The sequence below is a fragment of the Hipposideros armiger genome, unplaced genomic scaffold (assembly GCF_001890085.2).
Source record: "Hipposideros armiger isolate ML-2016 unplaced genomic scaffold, ASM189008v1 scaffold_524, whole genome shotgun sequence".
NCBI lineage: Eukaryota > Metazoa > Chordata > Mammalia > Chiroptera > Hipposideridae > Hipposideros > Hipposideros armiger.
Window position 1 is genome coordinate 443105 of NW_017731874.1, and position 14685 is coordinate 457789.

Sequence of the window (14685 nt, forward strand, 5' to 3'; positions counted from 1 at the left end):
ACCACATCACATGGACACACAACTTCTTACCAGTTAGTAGGTGCCCCATGGCAGCCAAAACAGGTATGGAAATTGCATTCTTGTTTTCCTTCTTTTCTACAGTGCTGTGTGTTCTATAAACAGCCAGAGAAGTAGTTATGTTAGGTGGGCATTGGTTACATGGTAAAATCTTGAAATATAATATAGAAATGTGCTAAGGCGAGGAAATATTTGCTTAAACTAATGCCTGAAAACCGAAGTGGTATGCACTTCATAGTAATATAAACCCCACATCTGTCTTATTATCATATGTCGTACCTGAGTGGGTGGGGTAATATTTACATTTTTTTCTACTTCTAGGCTCTCTGGTGTCATCCAGTCTGTGCATGCTAGAAAGTTCCATGTGCGTGCATGCGTGCGTGCATGTGTGTGTGTGTGTGTGTGTGTGTGTGTGTGTGTGTGTGTGTATTTTACATTGCCTATTCCAATATCTGCCGTTCGCTCCGAGTTGGAACATTTACCATTGCAAAACTGTTACCGGCGTCTTCGAAACACACATTTACATTAAACAGGTCTAGTAAATGGATTCTGTGGCTGCATGATGCCTTTTGTTTAAAAGAAACCGAAGTGGCAACGCAGCAGTTTCCATGCGGCTGCGTTTTACACTGTAGCTGTGGCAGTTGAAAAGTGAAGTTCAAAGGATTTTTTAGAATCTGCTGCCCCAGCAGGTACATTCTGGGGTTGGTTCTTTTTTTTTTTTTTTTCCCTGCTATTTAAAATGTCCAAACCTTCTCGCTTGGCTAGACCTTTCTTCGCTAATGCAGCTTCTAAGCTGCCTTCATCTAAGAGGGACGAATTGAACAGCAAACAGAAAAAAATCAGTTTAGGGGAGAAGATTTTGCGAACTGGAAGTGAAGGAAAGCAGCAGGTGCAAACAGCCGTCCTGCCTGCTCAGCGGAAGGCTTCGCCACACGGAGGTAATGTTTTAAACCTGCTGCTTTTGTCAGCGTATGCTTAGAAACTTCTTTCTTAGTGATACTGCCGGCTTACTCAAATGAATGAGACTTGTTGTGGTTTCAAAAACGTATCCGTGTATGTGAATATAGCATTTCCTAAAATCTTAGAGTGCGTTGCTAAAATAACCAATAATTAGGAGGCAATAGAACTTTTTTTCATTAAGGAATGATAAGAGAAAAACTGATTGTTTCCACTTCTCTTTGAGAATGACAGATTTTACCCTTGGTTGTGTTTCATAGACTTTCAGAATCCAGTCATATTCACACGAAGTTTCTTTTCTATGGCTTCTCTGCAGGAAAAGAAACAAAACAGGGAGGAAAATGTTCTAAAGCCACATTGTTAACTAGGAAAATAATTTTTGCAGTCTCTTTTAAAACTGAATTTGTACCTAAAATGATAATCTGACTATGTGGTTTCTTCCCAAGCATGACAAAAATCTCTGCTAACTTTGTTACCCAGAGCATTTAAATGAGCCTTCTCAGGTGAATATCAGGATGTTTTACTGAGCAACAATATTGTTAACTATTTGACCTGGAATTGAGAAATGTAGTAACCAAATAAAGCTACCTATTATTTTTATGTATATGATAACAGAGAGCAATGACATCATAGCTTAAAATGTAATAATAGTTTGCTCCATTATACCAAGAACTACATATTAAATCACTATTTATAATTATTATTTGTATACCTTTGAGCTCGCTACCAAAAATGTAATATGTGGCCCTGTGATTTCATACTAAAATTTAAAAAAATTGTTTTAATATCCTTAGAACAGGAAGTTTTTATTTTATAGAAAAAAAATAAGTTATTGTACGATTTTAATCCTGACCTCTTCTCTATTAAAAACTATTACAAATGAATAGGCAATAATACATTTTTGTGCCATGTACTATTTCAAAAATGCAAATCTCTGTCTGGAAATTTTACTGTTTTCCTTAACTTGGCTTATTATTATTCTGTTTACTACGATCAATGAAATATTTGTACAAAAACTATTTTGTTAATCAAAATACTTTTAAGACACATACAATAAACATGGAAGGACTTTGGAAGCATTGATAGAAGTTGCTTAAGGGACTGAATTTTGGCTGCTTTAAACGAAAGTAAGTTCTCTGATGTTACAATATGTTTAAAAGTCTAAAGTAAAATTTCTAAAAAAAAAGGTGTATCACCTCAACTTGAAAAGTATCTAAACATTTACATGATGTATGTGTGTGTGTGTGTGTGTGTGTGTGTGTGTGTGTGTGTGTGTGTGTATGTGTCTGAGGTATGCTGTGGAGGGAACTTTTAAACAGACAATCTAAGGCTAAATGCATATTCCATAGATTATTCAAAATATTGACCTTCGTTTAGCAACCTATGGAGACATCTTTGAATAAACTTAATGAGTGAAAATAGTTTTGCTTTGATAGCAGATTTGGTTTGGGAGTTAATTAAAACTCATTTGAAACCTAGAGTGATTTTCAATTTGAAGGTCAATATAGATAATGCACAATTTTGTAAAAAAATAAACTCCAGCAGGTGATAAAAGAACAAAGTGGTGTTTCCTTTGCATCTCCCTGAGAGAATTCAGGCTGTTCAGAAGGAAAAGTTCCACTGCGACACTTTTGAAGCTGGGAGCAGGGCTGGATTATTTTGAAGATCACAGTCATCAGAATGTATATTTGTTTTTATTTGTAATGAGAATTCTTTTTTCATAGCCACACATCATGTCATCTAGTACCAACAGAAACTCTTAAATTTGAAAAACAGGATTAAAACTGCCTTTATAGGGTAGCCATGTTGTATTTATTTAAAGTGGTTGTCCTAAAATCAAGAAATCTAAATAATAATCGCACCGTCTTAAATTTGTGTTGAGTTGGTGCTATGTCCTTGCCCATGTTAAGATCTTAGTGTTAATTCTTCAGAATGGTTATTTCATTTGGCACACAAGGTTTAGTTTAGTCTCTTTATGTAGATTTTCACATATATGACTTCCCTTTTTTTCCTCTTGTATAATTTGCTTAGTAATGTAAGTGTACTCTGATACATTTTTAGCTTTTTATAAAAAAAATTTGTCTCTTATTTACTTTTTTAAGTTAGTGCAGTGACCTTCCCCTTCACCTATTTCCCATGCCCGCGACCCCCCCGCCCACCTCTTTAAATTTCTTTTCATAATTAAAAGGTTGATAACAGTTATTTTTTGTTATCATAATTAACTCTTCTATGGTTTGCCCATAAGCTAATTCTAAAAGTTAAAAATCAGTAAAGTGTGTAACTTATAAGGCCTCATAAATATTTTCATTGCTAAGCCAAAAAGCGTGCTATACTCAGTTTTTAGTCTTCAGTCTTCCCCTCTCCTCAGCATTTCTAATTCTCCCAAGGACAGTATGGCTATGATCATATTCGTAGAATCCCCCTTTTTTTTTTTTTAGATACTCCTCTGTATCGCTCAGTCCTTCTGTCCTACACTTTCCTGCCTGATTTTTAGAGCATGTGGACAGGTGTCTCGGTTTACTTCTTTATTTTGCTGAAGCACATTTCCAAGAAATGTCTTAAGAAAAACTAAATAGGAGGTAAATATTCTGAGTTTTTGCATGTCAAAAAGTAGTTTTACTCTGTTTTCACAGTGATAGGTGGGGCAGACATAGATTTTTAGACTGAAAATAATTTTTCTCTCATAATATCAAAGGCTTTGCTCCATTACCTTTGGGATCTAGAAGTGTTGATGAGAAGTCCCACATTGTTCACATGTTCACACATTCCTGTGTAGGTGATAGCTTCTCTCTCTCTTGAAACCTTGAGGGTATTCTCTTTCCCCTTGATGTTCTGAAATTTCACTGAAGTGTTCAAAAGTGTGTTTTTTTTCCCCCGTTCCTTTTGCTGGATATTTGATGGGTCCTTTTAATTTGAAGAACAGTGGCCTTCAGTTCTGTGAATTCTTTTTTTATTAATTCTTTAATAATTTCTTCCTCTGTATTTGCCCTAATTTTCTCTTTATGGACCTCCTATGAGTCGGCTGTTGAATCTACTGCATCAGTTTCCTGACACTTATCTTGCCTTATATTTTTAGCTCTGTGATTTTATGTTATCCAGAGTTTCTTGAACTTATCTTCTATCTTTTCTACTGTCTAATTTTTATCATCATCATATTTTTATTTTCCTAGGAGCCTTTATTCCTCTGATTATTTTGAGAGTAAAATACATAGTGTTATTTTCTGTATATAATTTGTGTGTTTATTTACTTTGTCTGTCTCAGTATGATGGTACTGCTTATTTTCATTTAGTAATGTGAGTAACCACATCACTGTGATGCTGGTATGCACTTCTTTCTTTCTATCTTCCTTCCTCTCTCCCTCCCCTCCTCCCTTTCTCTCTTTCTCCCTTTCTCTCTTTCTTTCTTTCTTTTTTTCTTTCCTTTTGTTTAACATGTCTAAGATGTAGTTCTTTTAATAGAAATTTTATTGGGGTGACAATGGTTAGTAAAATTACATAAGTTTCAAAAGTACATTTCTACAATACATCATCTATATATCACATTGTATGTTAGCCAACGGTCTAGATTGGCCTCTAGAACAAAAGAGCTTGGCAAACAATAAGCTTTAGGACAGCAGCATTAATATCTAATTTTCACCCATGAAGAACTTTCTTCCTGATGAAAACCCACCAGATGAAAAATAGATGTTGAAGTGTGTGTTGACATGTGCCAACAATTTTATTCAGGATGAAGATATGAGTCAACATCTGAGAAGGTGGCATTTCTTCCTGAATTTTTTTATTCTCCTGAATTCAGTTTAAGTATATTTTTCCAAAATGGTTTTGTCCTGATATTTATTTATTTATTTATTTATTTATTTATTTATTTATTTATTTCAGTCTCTTAACTGCTCTAAATAAAGAAAAGCATTTTTTTTAGAAGTGAACATGAGCACTGACTACTAGCTTAGTTTGAAAATATACCTTCCATATCCCATACATTTGTAATGATGATGATGATGATATCTAAGCTCTGCAGAGCTCTCTCTTCTGAGACAATATATTGTATCATATAATCCTTACAACAATCGTATGACAAAGTACTATTACTATCCCTATTTTGCAGACAAGGAAACGGAGACAGAAAATATCAGTTATTTCCCTAAGATCATGCAGACAGAAAAAGGTAGCACTGGAATTCTGATTCTGGCAGTTTTGACTTCTGAACTGGTACACTTCACCACTATGCTAAGCACCTTATAGAGAAAACATTTACTTCTAGAGTTCTCTTTCCTTTCCTTTATTAACCTTATCTATATTTGTCTTCTTCTACCTAGTAATAGATAAGAAGAAAGAAATATAAGTAACTTGTATTTCCATATTTCATTTGCCTACTTTATTCTGTTAACATTCAGTATGCCAGAAAAGGAGTATGAAACCACCTCTTAAAATTAAAAACAAATTGTTCATCAAACAGTTAATAAAATTTATCAAAGCCTTGTGATTGGATAGTCTGGTCCCTGGAAAAAACTGTCTGACATTCTATAGTTTATAATATGTTCTTCTGGTTACGGCCTTTTTATTTGTTGCCCAGGGTTGGTGTATCTTAGACAAAAACAAAGAAATAAAAAAGGAAGAGAACAAATTTCAGAATTAAACGTCTTTCACAATATTGTAAATGCTTTTATATAATTGAGAAAAGAAAGGATACATTAAATATAGGGCCCTGCAATTCCCAATATGTACACTCATGCTTGTAGACTTGAGTGTGTATGCAGACAGAGGAAGGGAGAAGGAGGGAGGGAGAGAGAGAGAGGGAAAAAGGAAGAGAAAGAGAAACACAAATACTCTGCGTACAATTCAAGAAAGGCTCTTCCATCACACATGACCTGGTGGCCCAAGTACAAGCCTGTAGGCCAAAAATCACTCAAGTCTAATTCTTTTCTAACATAGGCTCCCTCTCTGGCCTTGAGCAAGGCAATTATCCTTCCTGACTGAGTTTTATCAACCATTAAAGGATAATAATGTGTGGTTTATGGGAAGAAGTAGCGATGAGGATTAACGATTTAGTTAATGCATGTCCAGTGCTTCCAAGAGCATATGTGCTGCGTGGATACTCTAAGTCAAGCACAATGGGGTCTCTGTTTACCTTCAGTTGCTGTGGGAGGTAAAAAACCTATTCTTTCACTAACGCCATGCATGTACCTACATCAGGAAAACTCCATAATAAACCTCTGATTATATGTCCTACACCACTCTTGATGCACAAACAGGTAACCTCATGTGCATCTTAACTTGCCATGGCACATACTGACTGAGATTGTCTATGGATACCTGCCATGCAATATTGTCCCCTTCTATAAACCAAAAATATTTATAACTGGAGCACAAAAAGTGTGTTTTCTGTCTAGTAGGGTTCAAATCCATTCTGGACACTATGGATGGCTACAGTGACATCAGGGTCTTGCACATTAAACTCTTCCACAGTGAAGTAGCATGGAAGGTAATTGTGGCTATGGAGAGGCAATGGCTCTAAAAGGTGCACTCAAGGTACTGATTTTCCCTGTAACAAGCTGATAACGTCAGTAAATGGTCATCACCCTGTGGCAGGGCCTGCATTTTGTCTAGTATATGCCAGAAGCAGCAGTGGGTTGTACTGATTCTGTACATTTCTGTATCTGACTGCCTTTGTGAGCAATGCCACTCATTTTGAGTACAGCCAAGGTCAGGGGCACAGTATTTCTTCATCAGAGCAATGGCAATGTGTGCTCATAATTACTAAATTCAGAGTTTTGCTCAATATTGATACCAGTTAGTCCAGACTCATGCATTACACATCTATATAGACCAGTAAGTCTCTCTCCATCCTGTTACTGAAACTCACATAGCTTAATCTGGATGGTTGTTTTACAAATAAAAACTACACATACCTAACGCTTCATACTAGTAGTTAATGGTGATTTTTCTTCAACTAGATATAGTATATGCTGTGACCTTGTAAATATTAAAAATTAACATTTACTTCCTTACTTTCCTTTAACCTTTTCTTTGTCTTCTACCTACTAATAGGTGAGAAGTAAGAATTATAAGTAACATGTATTTCTGTATTTCATTTGCTTGCTTGATTTTAAGACAACCTCTTAAAATTAATCTGGGGTTTTCCTTGAACTAATCTGTGTATTTTCAATTACATAGACATAGTCTACTTAGCCCAGAGAGGTCAACAACTCACAGATCTGATAAAAAATTGAATGCATCTGCATTGGAGAAATGTGGGCCATGGAGAATAATGATAATTAATAGTCTCAGAACTTTAGAGTTGGATAAAAACTTAAAGGTCATCTAATTTATCTGTCTCTTTTGATACATATGGAAAAAATCTAGAGTTACTTCTTTTTTTTTTAGCTGAGCCATCCTGCCACTTGTTGGCAGCTCAGTGGCAGCTCAGCTCAGGCCAGGAATTGAACCAGTGATCTTGTTGCTCAGCGCTCACACTCTTGAGTGAGCTCTTAACCAACTGAGCCACTTGGCTGGCCCCCTAGAGTTACTTCTTTTGATCAAGACAAAAGGTGCACTGGCTTTAGCCAATGTCTTTTATTTCAATGACCTTTTCCTTCTATACATATCATTCAGAAAAGGGAAAAACTGCTAGATCTTTAGGTTTCCCTTCAAATGTTTACTTCCTTAACATGGACTCCTTTTGACGTCTGATCTGTAACGTCTCTTGTGCTATACTATCTACACTCCTATTTCTCTGTTGTTTACTTGCTTACTCCAAGTTCAAGATGGCTGGGCAATGAGTTGTGCTCTTTCTTTATTGAATTTTATCATTGTAACTAAGTTATAATCAGGGCTCATTTAATGCTGAAAAGTGAGCAATATCTCTTATTATGTTTATAATACACAGATTTGCTTTTGGTTGCTTATCTCTAATGGACCTGATAAAGGAATGTATTTCTTAGCTCAATAAAATTAGAAAATTAGAAAATAATTTTGTTTCTCCTCTAACTAGAGTTGAAAGGTAAAGTAACAAACTCTATTTTTACAAATATTTTCCCAAATTCTGTATTATTCAGTACCTTCTAAAATTTAGATCTGTGTCCCAGTGAATTTTTTCCTCTATAAAGAACTTACGAGATTGTATACAATCACAAATGAGAAATTTTGTCAACCTCAGTAGAATTGTTTACCACCTGGACTACTTTTCCCACTTTCATTCCCTGAACTCAGAATTTTACCTTATTGCATATATTGCTCCCAACTTTAAGTTTTCTAGTCAGATGGGCCACCTTATCTTCAAAATATGTCTATTCTATTGGATTTATTTAAGTAATCAATATTTGGTCAATTGAAAAATAATCAGAATTAGTATAGATGAAAGACTGTGTGGGTACCTTGTTATTTGGGGATATATTTATATAAATTCTCCTATGCAAATACATCATCTTAGTATATCCTTATATACTGTGTATGCTCTTAAGAAGAGTTTCATCAATTTTGGCCATTTAGGAGCAAACTATCATGAGCCTCTACCTATCTGTCTGCTTATAAAGCTACTTATCTCTTCTATAATCATGTAATACCAACCTTCTTAGGCCATGGTCAAATATGAATAAGATAAGTGTCTGGGAATTTGAAAATCTAGACAGAAGAAAAGCCTTCCTCTTTGTAGTGCTGCTACACCAGGTTAACTATTATGGTCTCCTGAGTTAATCTCTAGGGTTTTAAATTCAGTAAAAAAACCTTCACCTATGATACCTCATATATGGTATTCCCTCATTTTTGCAACAGGCTATAACTCAAATGGGTTCAGGTTAATTTTGTTTTCCAAAATGCACAATTACATAACCAAAATAAACTAAAGAATACCACAAATAGTTCAAGAATCCTTTTTTACATATAAGAAACATCAGTGATATATATCTGTCAAGGATACAGACTTTTTTTATATGTTTTGTATTTCTTGGTCATTCATCTTTACAAATACAATACATAAATTAGATTTTAAAGGAAATTCATTATTTAAACACAATTATTCAGACTACAGATATTATGCTTATATTTGACAGTTTGTCATGTGTATCATGAATATATATAATATTATTATGTTGGTATATGGCAGATTTTGAAATTAATACTTAAGAAGTTTCATTTGAGCATATATTAGATCTACATTAGATTGACTTTATTTGAGTCAATGTTTTAATACTTGATCCTGGTGATTAGGTTGTTTTCTAAAAATATGATTGCTACAATGCCTTTACTCATGCCCCCACCCTGACGTCCTCTCCCCCCAAAACACATTGAGTATGTGTCTGGTATTGTGCTGAATACTGGAACATTTTTAAAAAAAGAGTAAAATGTGATTTTAGCCCTTGAGGGAGATCATATAATGATTGGAATACCCAGATTATCTGCGTATCTGAGTAGAATTTTCTGAATGATTTATGTACAAAATTGTACGAGCGATGAAGTAGAGCAGGCTGTTTCCTCAGGTAATAGGTGTTTACAGGGAGTGGAGAAAGGAAGCATGATACAAGACTATGTTGCATTAGGAAATGGCAAAGCAGACGAGTGTTGATTGAGTTAAAAGGAACTGGTGAGAGAGGTGGAGGGAGGGGGAGGGCTGTTTGAAATGATTGCAAAAGAGAGAAGGATGTTCATTTTTTCATTCTTTCAGTGAACAATTTTTGGACCCCTACTATGTGTCAAGTGTTGTTCTAGACTCTAACCAAGTTGAAAGCCATGATAAATGAGGGCTGTAGTTCCACAGGGCTTACTTTATCATGTGGGTTGTATGACAAAAATTAAACAAGACAAAGTGATAGAAAATAATGGGAAGCAAGGCAGGAGCAGGTTCTGGGAACTGCAAAGTCAAAAGCTCTGTTTGTGATATGAACATAGTCCAGTTATTAAGTACCCAAGAGGCAATGCGAGAAAGGGAGTTAGAAACATGAATCTAGAAATCAGATCAGGGCAGGGTCTACCCATATAAATAAGTGGATCATCAGTAGATAAATGCTATTTAAAGCCATGGGATTGGATGAAATCACCTAGGGAGATGGAAGGATGGGAGTTCTACAAGAGAGAATGTGGCCCATGTCTGAGGATGCTGTGGAACTCCATCATTCAAGGGTCAAAGCAGGAGCAAAGGTAGGACCAAAATCTTAAGGTTCATGGACACCAACTTGAAAAGTTTCTCTTAAAACTCCAGGTCAGAGTATTCTAAACATTCCCTCCCAACAGAAACAAATACACTCATGCCATTTCTATCATTGCAAACAAATAATCCAAGTATGAATTTCCTTTGAAATATTTTATATTTAAAATGATGCAGCCTTGTAATCTAGCCCGTAATATATTGTTTGCTTACTATAACATCACATTTAACCTAATTATCATCAGAATTAAAATGTTGTCTACCATGTTTAATTTATAGCTTCCGGTTTCTACAAAAGCCTGTCATCATGGGAGGTATTCGTACTCCAATTTAAGGAGAAAGACTCAGCAGTGGGAGCCGTTAAGAGACACTCAACAGCCTTACATTCGTATTTGTAATATATTATCTGCATCACATAATTCTTATCTATGGTTTGTTAGTGTTTGTTGGCTATCCTTCATATATCCCTGAGAGTAGAGTTTTTTGGGTTTTGATTATGAAGTTCTTTCTCAGAAGTTGAGGACTAATTTGCTACTTGAATTTCTAGCACAACATAATGTAAATTTTCTTTATGATGAAACTTTAATTTACGTTTTTAGAAATTTGTGAAGATATACATCTTGAATATTTAATGATAATATACTAGAAAAATCTCAAATCTCTTCTATTTGTGTTCCACTTATTAAAGTTATTGCACAAGGATTTTGAATAGCTATAACTAGAAGAATCATCAACAAATAAAAATAGAAATCCATTATTATTCCCATTATTTCCAAACAATAATGTACATATATTATTATGTACATCTCTGTACCTAAGAGATGTTCAGAGAATGCCCTCCCAGGAGAGCAAAGTTAAAAACACTGGATTTTTAAAAAATATCATATATATCTTTTTTAATGCCTTATTGATCTGACAGGAAAGTAAAGGAATTCCTCAAAAGCAAGCAAGAGGGAGGGAGGAAGGGAGGGAGGGAGCGAGAGAGAGAGAAAAAAAAGAGAGAGCGGGGGAGGGAGGAAGGAAGGAAGGAAGGAAGGAAAGAAAGAAGGAAGGTAGGTAGGAAGCTTCAATGCTAAAGAATAAGTGAAAGCTGGAGCCATCACTTGCTGTCATGATCTGTTAATCCCTTGTAGCCTAAGGGATTTTAATAGAAACACTCAGTGGAGAAAAAGTAAATCCTGAGTACCAAGAAGGGTAGTAGTTGTATTAGAGACCTCTACTTATAGCCAGGGTGATGCCATCAGTGGATGAACCAGGAAAAATACCTGCAGCGGCACACCATGGAGAAAGCTCTTGACTCAACCTCATCTCTGTGTGGAGAAGAATAAAAGAAAGGAATATCCTAAGAATGTCTAACTTCATATTTTCACTCACATGGTCTTAGGGCCTTACAGTCATATGAGTGTGGAAGACGAAAAAAAATAACCCTTAAAGAAATTATTTAATGACTCCATCTTGGCAGTGTCCTCAGCTGCCTGGTGGTAGAAGAAAAAAATCCTCTTGGGAAGAACGTACTTTATATCCAGGTCTCTTAAAAAGTCCAAAAACATGAGCTCGCAATAAAAATTCACCAAATACATAAGGAAACAAATGACCATAAATGAGAAACAGGAAGGGAAAATAATCCTACAAAATGAGATAAATTGCCAACATTGGAGTTATTAGATATGAGATATGAAATATATATATATATATATATTTAAAGAAAAATCTAGCAATGTTGAATAATAGATAATTAAACAATAGGTCTTCTAGAAATGAAAACATATAATAACTAAATGTGAAAACTCAATGGATTTGTTAAATGGCAGCCTTGGTAGAATGAAGAGGGAACTGGTAAACTGGAAAATAGACTTAAAATTCCTAATACAGCACTGAGACAAAGTGACGGAAAATATGAAAGAGGAGTGAGAAGATATAAACAACAGTTGAGAAGGTCCAACATAAGCCCAATTGGATGTCCAGAAGGAGACCATATGGAGGCTCAGAGAGAGGACTTATTTGAAAAGAGATTGCTAAGAATATTCTAGAATTGATAAAAATGCAATATCGGAAGTCAGGAAGCCCAAAAAATTCCCAAGAGGGATACATTTAAAAATAAATAAATAAACCAAAAGCCCCACATCTAGACATATAATGGTAATAAGTAATTGTTTAACTTTTATACCAAATGGAGGGTTATGATCAAACAGCAATTACTAGATTATAATAAATTGTGTACTATGTAGATATGCCTATGGATAATACATTAATATATAAATCAGTTACTAGTTTTTGTAATAATTGGGCCAAATACATTTGAGAGGTATGTGTTTTATAGCCATATCTTGTTTCTTGAACCAACCAGAAACACAGTAGTTAAACCTCTAAACATAAAGCTTAATATCTATAACCTGTTTTCTCATTGGGCAGGGAGGGGAACCTCACTGCTGAGTTGTTCAATTTTTGCTGAAAGTGTTTTTAACTTACTGCCTTTTGCATATTATCAGTCGAGAGAAAGGTTAAAAAAGAGGGGGGGAACTATCTAGAAAACAATATGCAGGGCTGGCCGAGTGGCATGATGGTTAAAAACTGGCTTGGGACGCCAGAGGGCCCCAGTTCAGATCCCACATATGAGGGCCAGTGACACTGCCCTCTACAGCTAAGATGCTGAACAACAGCTCAACCTGGAGCTGGGCTGCCGGGAGTCGCCGCCGACGGCGTAGGCTGCAGCCCCTGTGGCAGTGGGTTGCCATGGGCTACCGTGTGTAGCCAGCAGCCAGTGTGAGCAGCCAGCAGTCCCCATGAGCGGCCATTCAGAAGCCGGCGACTGATCTGCCTCGCCCGGGAAGAGCGCAATGATGTGCCAACTAGGGCCAGTGAAGCAACGTCCTCCACAACTAGACTGAAGAACACAACGACAGCAAATTGTCTGTTCCCCTTCCCCCAATTCCCCAGCACTGTTCCCATCCCCCCAATTCTGCAATAAAAATCTTAAAAAAAAATTTGCAAATGGGTATTAGAAAATAGAATTCTAGAAGATCATTATTTTATATTCAGAGCATGTATTTCTATCACTGAGAACATGTCTCTGTAGAATTCAACTAGTATTCAGGTTGCTTGGACATTGTACTCTTATTAATATTTTTAAGGATGTTTCTATAATCATAATTTCTTGAATAGTCAAGAAAGTAGATACTATATCTGCTAAATAAATCACTGTATCTGTTAGCATACCTAATGAGACCAATTAAAGCGAACGCTGTGTCATCGTCAGGGAGTTAGCACTTCCCTTAATAGACAGTCCCCAATTATTGAAGATAATATAAAGCTTGCTTCTTTTTCCAGTTATCCATCTAAACAGCTAGGAATTCCAAAAACTGTGCACATAATTATGGAAGCCTCTTCTCTATGAATGAATCAGAAGTGGACAAAACATTGCAGCTTTTGTTTATAAAACGTTCATTGGGGGGAAAATGGTTCGAGAAAGTACCTTTGTGCTCACTGGTTCACTTATACATTTAAAACTTTATTCAGCTGAACATAATGCACTTAACATTGGCCGTCATAAAGCTAGCTTTTCTCTTGCCACTTGTACTCAGATAATTTCAGTATTTCCCCAAATCTGAGCTTGGACTGCTTGGTGAAATCAGCAAAAAAGAGGAGAGGATTAGTATTTTTTAATCTTTCTATAACTTAATATTTAATTAAATAGACACCATGCTTCATAATTTCTGGTTTTAAAACACGTGTTTTATGAAGTCATATTTCTGCTTCCTCGATTTTGTAATGCCAAATGACAAGTGAAAGACCAAGTACAGTTTGGTGTGGATTTATACAGGAGGAAGAGTATGTTTACACTGTAGTGCACACTTAACTAAATGCCATTGGTGACTAGATGATGATAAACGTGAACTGTGACTGCAGCAGTGACCCTGAAAAGGCATCATTGTCTATCATCATCAGAAAGTAGGAGAAAAAAATACGGTGAGTGTAGAGGAAGGAATGGGGAAGTATGGTGCAAAGGGAGAAAAGGGATGAGAAAAATATATTTGGAAAATGACAAAAATAATAGTACATTATTTTGTTTATTATTTCACCATCTTTTAACTCAGCATATGGAATCTTTGATTAAGAAGTACTTCCTCAGAAATATTGTTTATGAATGTTACTGAAAAACAAAAAGGGAAAATGTTTATTGTGTTTTGATAATTAAAACCCAGTTCCAGAGGAAGGGTGTCTTGAGAAGCACTGATTTAGTGCAGACATCCTAAATGGAAGATTGGTCAATTAATCAGGAATGAAGAAATAAATATTGTTCTTTCCTAAATGGAAAAGGGAAACATAAATAATAATAACATGATCATTTTCATGCTACTATTTAGATATTCAAACTCAGGTTCTCAATAAGGTGTTACTTTTGTAGGGTCCCTTGAGGGGCAGTGTGTGCTTCCTGACAAATCTGGTCAAAGAGCTTCAAGGGTCAAAGGTCAAATGGCAAGGGTCATTATTGAGCAGCCACCACAACAGAAGCCTATGCTGTGCTTAGAACACTGAAATTCCAGCAAGACTTTGAAGAATGTTGAGAAGGG

General features: G+C 35.6%; 1 protein-coding gene across 1 annotated transcript in view; it reads left to right on the forward strand.

Moving 5' to 3' along the window:
- Nucleotides 1-784: 784 nt before the first annotated feature.
- The window catches only part of KIAA1217 (KIAA1217 ortholog), a 475355-nt gene continuing 461454 nt past the window's right edge, over nt 785-14685 (forward strand). Inside the window, exon 1 of the mRNA XM_019668323.1 lies at nt 785-956. The gene's annotated coding sequence lies outside the window, so the exon portion shown is untranslated. The remainder of the gene's footprint in view (nt 957-14685) is intronic.